This window comes from Hypomesus nipponensis, chromosome 12 (assembly GCF_054491055.1).
Source record: "Hypomesus nipponensis isolate SF chromosome 12, ASM5449105v1, whole genome shotgun sequence".
NCBI classification, from domain to species: Eukaryota; Metazoa; Chordata; class Actinopteri; order Osmeriformes; family Osmeridae; genus Hypomesus; species Hypomesus nipponensis.
The window spans coordinates 9,653,392-9,660,611 of NC_140372.1; positions in this window are offsets into that span (position 1 = coordinate 9,653,392).

The following is a 7,220-nucleotide window of genomic DNA, read 5'->3' on the forward strand; positions in this document are numbered from 1 at the left end:
CTTTGATAGTTGAGTTCAGCTCTGGTAGTTTCCCTTAAGTCCGTGTGAAGTGGCACTGGCTGTCTCTCTGATGCCCCGACTCCCTTTTTATATCCCCCAGCGGAGGTCTATCAACCGGACAATTGCTTTGTCATGAAAATGAGATCCAAAAAATTGAGTCAGTGATTCGAATGCTATTCACGTTTTCTAGAAAAGCAAAGTGGGATTACATGACATAAAAGCTGCTCTGGACACACGCCCATTGACCCCCGTTCTGTGTTCAGCTCAGTTCTCTGGACCCCAACACAACATGGCAAACACAGATACAAACTTGTATGCACACACACACACACACATACACACACAAAGCAGACACAAACAAGCAAACTCTCCATTTTTTGCCTACATTCTACTAGACTGACACACAGTAGGATGCACACTTGCACACAGTGTGGGCACAGTCTCTGTTTCTCTCTCTCTCACACACACAAACACACACACACACACACACTTTAACACACATCTACATCCCTGCTGTCAGGTCCCCAGCCAAGACCCCTGGCAAACTGTTGAAGCTCCAGATGAGTTGGATTCCAGCGTTCCAGAGGCATTGAGAACAGAAAACAGCTGAGTCAACTCCCCCTGCACTCAGCCACAATAATCAATAGCAGGGCGACAGCTGCTTAAAATTCACAGCGTCATCCAATGGCAAACCTTGGGAGGAGGTTTCCATCAAGTCATCAGCTATGCCAGCCAATTATTCTCAGAATGCTAGGTATGAAGCACATTCAACCAATGGGGGGAGTACAGAATGGACCTGTTCCTACTGTGGGAAAAATTAAGTTCCTTTTTCATTTGAAACTGAATGGTATCAAAGGTCTGTACCAGTGCACCACTCATGTAGGTGAACTGTAAGATGCTATCGGCTACTTTATCTGACTTAACCAGCGAAGCAGGCTAGCGTAGCTACTTTTCTGTAGTTGTCCTGGAACTGAATGGTATTCAGCCTATTGGCCGGCACCTCTCTGTATCAACACCATCTCTAGAGGAGAGGTCCCTCACTGAATCGCTCCTCCCAAGGTGTCTTCCATATTTCCTCTCTGAGTTTTGTCTGGGACTTTTTCCTTGTTTTCTCTTAGGTGTTTTTGGTTAGCTTGCTCAGCATCGACCACACGGTGGCAGTATTCCTTCATGGTAGACTAGGGCGTTCAACGTATTGTCCTGTCCCTCCTGTCAAGACATTTTGAAGCTTTCAGTAGAGGTTCTCTTCTGACCTCTCACAGTCAATTTTACAATTTTTAAGTGTCAAAGAACTCATATTGTTTGTCTTTTTTTACTAAATAAATACTATAAGCAAATATAAAAAGCTAGAGGGATGGCGGTGATCTGTGTTTTTAATGGGTTCTTGGCTAGTGAAGGCAGTCTTTACAAGTGACGCAGGCCTCCCCTTTTCTAACTTATAGACACACACTAAACATACACACACACACTCACTCACTGCTGGCCAATAACTTAGTGGTTGGCTGTCGGAGGCTCTTAACCTGATGCAGGGCAGACATGGCAGCCTAACACAGCTTCCTCCCTGGTGGTGGTTGTAAGCTGGCCCTGCACCACCAGGGAGGACGGAGGCCAGAGGAGCTGCAGGGAGAAGGAGGTGGTATGGTGAGGGAATGGGTGAAGTGGTTTGTATGAGTTGGCCCGTGTGCAGGGTGAGACTGACCGGAGTAGGATGGGAGAAGCATCGATTACATTCCTGCTCTGTTGGATAGAACCTTGTTTAGACCAATTGGAGGGGACGATATGAAAGTCCACAGCATTTTGGAAGCCTCTGGCGTGAAGATATGTGTGACTGACTGCTGGGCAGTTTGAGCCCACTCATCTTTGTTTTTTGTGGACAATGAAAAGTAGACAATGATTACTGCCTTCCACACAAAACTGGTTTCTTGTGGAGGGATGCTGCATTCTAGCTTTATTGATTAGCAAAATGTCTTCATTTTTTCCCAATAGATTTTATTAACTACAATGATTAATCCGTTTCTATTTAGTTGATAGTTAACAATTATTGAGTAAATGACGTAAACTATAACATGGTCACTATCAAATGCACAAAACCAAATATATATATATATATATATATATATATATATATATATATATATATATATATATACATACTATATATAAAAATGATCTGACAAATCTAAGGTAAACAAAGGAGTTGACTGACATTACAGGCCTTTACACACCAAGACATACCAGCATAAGACATACTATACAAAAACTAGGTTTAGGTTTGATCTTTCAGGCCTACTGTAAAAGTGTTTTCATCTCATTTCTGGCGTTCTGAATGACTGAAGTATAAAAAACTATTTGGCTCCTTGAAAAACAGCCGAAGGTTGGCTGAGACTAGACAGTTTTTAGTATTTTAGTTTATCATTTTTGCTTCACTTTCTCATGTCCTTCTTTTATATTGTAATCATTAAACCTAAAACAAAATCCCAATGCTACATGTTCCATTATTTAATGAAATAGTCCGAATTATATTTCTTTACACCAAATAGAGACACAGTAGGGAAACCGCGATTAGATCAGTATCCCATATATTTTTATTCTGTCAACATTTGAGTTATTGAAAATTAAGTATTCTATAGATTCGTTTATTTGATTGAAAAAAAACCTTCTCCTCTTCTTCTGAAAACATCCAAGACCAATTTTGAAATATGCGTTAGGCCTATGATTTGAAATTATAGACATATGATGACTACCGTAAACTCGCAAATATTTTGCCAGTCATAATTTTAGTTTAAATTATTCTAATGTAGATTGAAGAGGTCATCTTAACGAAAAACTGTTGGTTGAATGTTAACTCAGTTGTGTAGCACACATTTTATATAAACATTTATTTTAAGGATTCCTTCTTGAAACGTCAGGTCATTTAGCCTATGGTCAAAAAGGGAGACAATCTTTACAGAAAGATTAAAAATAGGAACAAACTTCAAGAAAACAGGGGACAGCTGTATGATCTCAAAAAAAGGCATATTTTTCCAGACATATTGGCCAATCTAGGTTGAATAAAGAAATAAAGTTTTTTTTATTCTATACAGGTTAGCGCTTTGGTGAATGAACAATGATGATATTGTGCCGCTGCAAGCAAATAGGCCTACTACGCCTCATGATACAACTGATCGTTTTATTGAGGAGGCCCTATAATATGTTTAGCCTATGGTGCACTGATAGGCTACAGAAGTAAACATATGCCTTAAGACAAGTTTAGACTAGTCGAAGGTCATTTTACTTAACCTTGACGCACACATTTGATTATCAGAATGATTACAAATCCATATGGAACGATTAATTCACACATAGCCTTCAGCGAACATATTATTTGTAAGCCTAATGCAAAATGATCTGCTATCCATTATCATTATTTTCTGGGCGTTTTAAGCCGCCCAAGTTCAGGCGATATTGACTTTGTTATTTTAATTTCATGAAGTTGGGGACTACGTAACCAATGCTATGGATGCAAGTGGGTGAGGGTGAAAAGATAATTGGCTCTGATACCTCCCACTCTTCTGTCTGTCCCTCTATATTTGTCGTGAGCCAAGGCGGACCGATGCAGCGTGTCTAACCAACGCTTTCCTTCATTGTATCTATGCGGTGATTGATCCCTCAAACCTGCAACTCAGATGCAGCAGGGTCTAACAGCCACTTGTTTCCACTTCCGAGACCTTTTAACGTATAAAAATAAATAACAGGATCCCTTCCGCGGTGGCTTGTGATCGTTACCACCACGCAAAGCGATTCGGTGAGATCTCTCTCTCTTTCTCTCTTTCTCCTCTCCCTCTCCTCCTCTCTTTTACTTAGCACTCTGTCCATGCCCTCTTGCCCGCCTACTACAAACGAAGCGCAGCGTGCAGTGTGTATTTCTTATCCGTCTTATCTTGTCTCTCTCGCTTGCTTGGCTTGTTAGCCCTTACTGTCACCCTTGTCAGTGAGTTCCGCAAACAGGGTCTTCGTAATCATTTTTTTGAAAATCAGCTCTTGGAAAAGCAATTTCAACTTCAGCCCTGGATTCACTACATTTGATCAATGGACAGCGATTTATCCCCAACAAGGCGAAGTACAGAGAGCGCGTGAACAGTGAGTATTACTTCGCACCGTTCCTCTTTTTCACTTGGCAATTCTATTCTAAATCACTTTTATTCTGCGACTGTAGCCTATTTATAAGCTTATGACGTGGAACATAAATTCATGACTATGCTCATTTTGTACAACCTTTACGTTGTGTGTTAATATTTTTTCATCTTTTAAACTTTTTATAATACCAATTCCTTCGACATCGGGTTAACCTGATAATTTACAAGATAAAGATTGCTATGTGCTCAAATATAATATAATGAATAAATGTCCTTAATACATCTCTTAACTCGTTTGGTTCTATGAGTGTTTAAAAATAACTTTGCTGGTTCTTCTGTGGTCGAATTATTGAATTAGGCTACCTGGTTTATCATGCATGCCGTAAGTAGCCTACTTTATTAAACTTAAATTAACTTAATACCATGCCTACTATTTGCTATACATTATTATTCATATTCACAACATTAGTATTTTAATACTATGATTATACGATATAGGCCTATTGACATTGTTACTTTTAATAGTAAGTGTCATGATTAATACTTATTATCATGATTATTAGTTCTAGTGGAAACGGTAATAGTAGCTATCATACAGTTGTAGGTGCATTAAGTTGTAGTTGCAGTACTACAACAATAGTTGTAGTTCCAATTTGTTGTAGAGTAGTAGCCTATTATCAAACCGTCGATATGGCGGGAGGCCAAGAAAATCTAATTGTCCAATATATTAACAATTGTATCACCATAGAGTCAAGTATAATCTTATTTCATTATTTAACCTAATAAACTTTTTGTTTTCTCTTAAGGTTTTATATAGCAGTAAGGTTATACGCTTTCAGACAATTAAGAAAGGTTCTGTACGTATATAGGCCTTTGATTTCCATTTTGGCAAAAACGTTGCCACTGTTTCGTAGGCTGGGTCTCATATGGTCATACGTCAACCTAAACATCATGCTCAATATTACAAAAGACTGAAATTACTTATAGTTTCAGAGTGAACTATTTACGCATTGATCCTGACTGCTTTTTGCCCAGCGTACTGAGCATATTGCTTTTGAACAATTAACCCAATATTTCAAGACAGAAAACCCAGTCAAGTTTCAGTTTCGTCATATCCAAAAGTGCTTATTGCCGTTATTTTCTGGTAGTTTTGGAGTTTTGGGGTAGCCTATAATACGCTATTATATATTTGTTATGACATATAGGCTATTTAGAATAATATCATGTTTTAATATCACGAGGTCACTCAATTGAACACAAAATATTGTCATCAATACTTCACCAGACTTTTAAAACTGGTATTAAAAGTTTACGATTGGAGGACATTTGTACAAGCAACCCCATCGAAGGCTACACGAGCAGAGCTCAGAGGCCGCGTTTTCCAAACACAAGCAACTGTAAGATTTGAATTTGAACAAACTATTAACTGCAGCTGAATTGAGGCTGTACTGCATGCTGTGTCAACACAATACTTCTCATGCAATAGTAGCACCATTTATGAGACCTGTGACAACCAGGTCCTTTACTCTCTAATCGGTCCTTCCTCTGAGCTCTGACGCCATGGAGGAGGCCAGGCAGGGTGGGATGTAGAAGGAGAAGTCCCAGGCCTTCATCCCACCACACTTCTCACAGGATTAGAGATGACTGTGCAAAATGGGAAGTAGGATCTAAGTCAGTGCACCAATATCCCAAGGGGCTGGATAAGAGCTTATAATGAAGCTGAACATGCTCCACAAAATGGCCCGGTGGTTCATTTGAAGGGCTGAGAAAATGTTGTTTATACATTCATTGTGCAATATAATGACACGCATACCTATTTTTATTAGGGAAATACATTGTAGAATTTCTTCTTAATCCACTATTTTCTGTTCAGGCTGGAGTGAATGTATATTATATAGTTTAGTAGTGTGTTACATTCTTTTAGTCTGTATTGTCACGTGTTGCATTTGGCATCCATATGTGTCAGTATGTTAACTGTATATGTAAGTATGTGTGGTCTCTCTGCATGTGTCTGTGCAGTTTCCCAGTGTATGTGCTTGAAGTGGTTTCCCTGTGTGTATGTGTTTGTGTGTGTGTGTGTGTGTGTTTGTGTGTGTATGTGAATTTGATGAAGCCTTTATGACCTTTATGAAGTTGGGGGCAGACTTTAAGTAATTATGCTTTACCCTCTGTGAACCTAAGAGCATTGGTTTCAAGCCTCAGAAAAATAAGAGTGAGTTCAAACAAGTCATATTTGAAAGGTGCTGAGATGGGAAGCAAAAATTGGATGAACTTGAAAAAGTAAAAAATAAATGTATAAGAGGGTCTGCCATTTATTCAAAGAGAAGTTTTCTATGTTTGTACAGACAGACTTGACATACAATGCCTGACATATGCTTTGATTTACTGTCTTTACACCTACTTTGTTTATTAATTTATTATGGCAGTTTGTAGATATATTACTGTTATTTTGTATACACTGCAGCATTTTGATAAGGTTTGTTTGAATGTATGTCAGTGTGAAATTATATAGTGACTCTCAATATAGTCTTGTTTACCGTATTTAGCTGAAAGATACAGTACTGGCACATAAAGTTGACAGGACACAATAGAAAAATGATTTACAGAATATTATTGTGCAACCAAACAATAATGCTTGCCCAAAGTGACATGTTGCTCTGGATAGCAGTTAGGGGCAGATCGTTTAATTATCAACAAAGACCTGGATACACAGAAAAGTGCAGCTTCTTAACCTCTATCTGCAGGATATATCTCACATAGCAGACACATAAATCTAATGAAGGGTGAAGGAATGTCACGTTAGACTACTGTGCAGACAGCTGTGCCTATCAATTGTCATCTACACAGAGCTGTGATTGGCAGTGTAGACAGGCATCTGTACATGGTGGCGTTACGCCCCCCTCCCCCTCTTTCTGCCCCCTCACTTTCAAGTCTGGTAATCATTTCTGGCCAATTAATGACATTAATATTGCTCTTGGTTTGGGGTGGGGATGAGGGCTTTTAATCCTGGCTTCTTCTTTTCCCAAGTACCGTGCAAATGTGTTTATTAAAAGCAGACCAGGCATCTTTCTTGTGAAGCAGGAACTGGGAAAGAAGCAGAGAGGG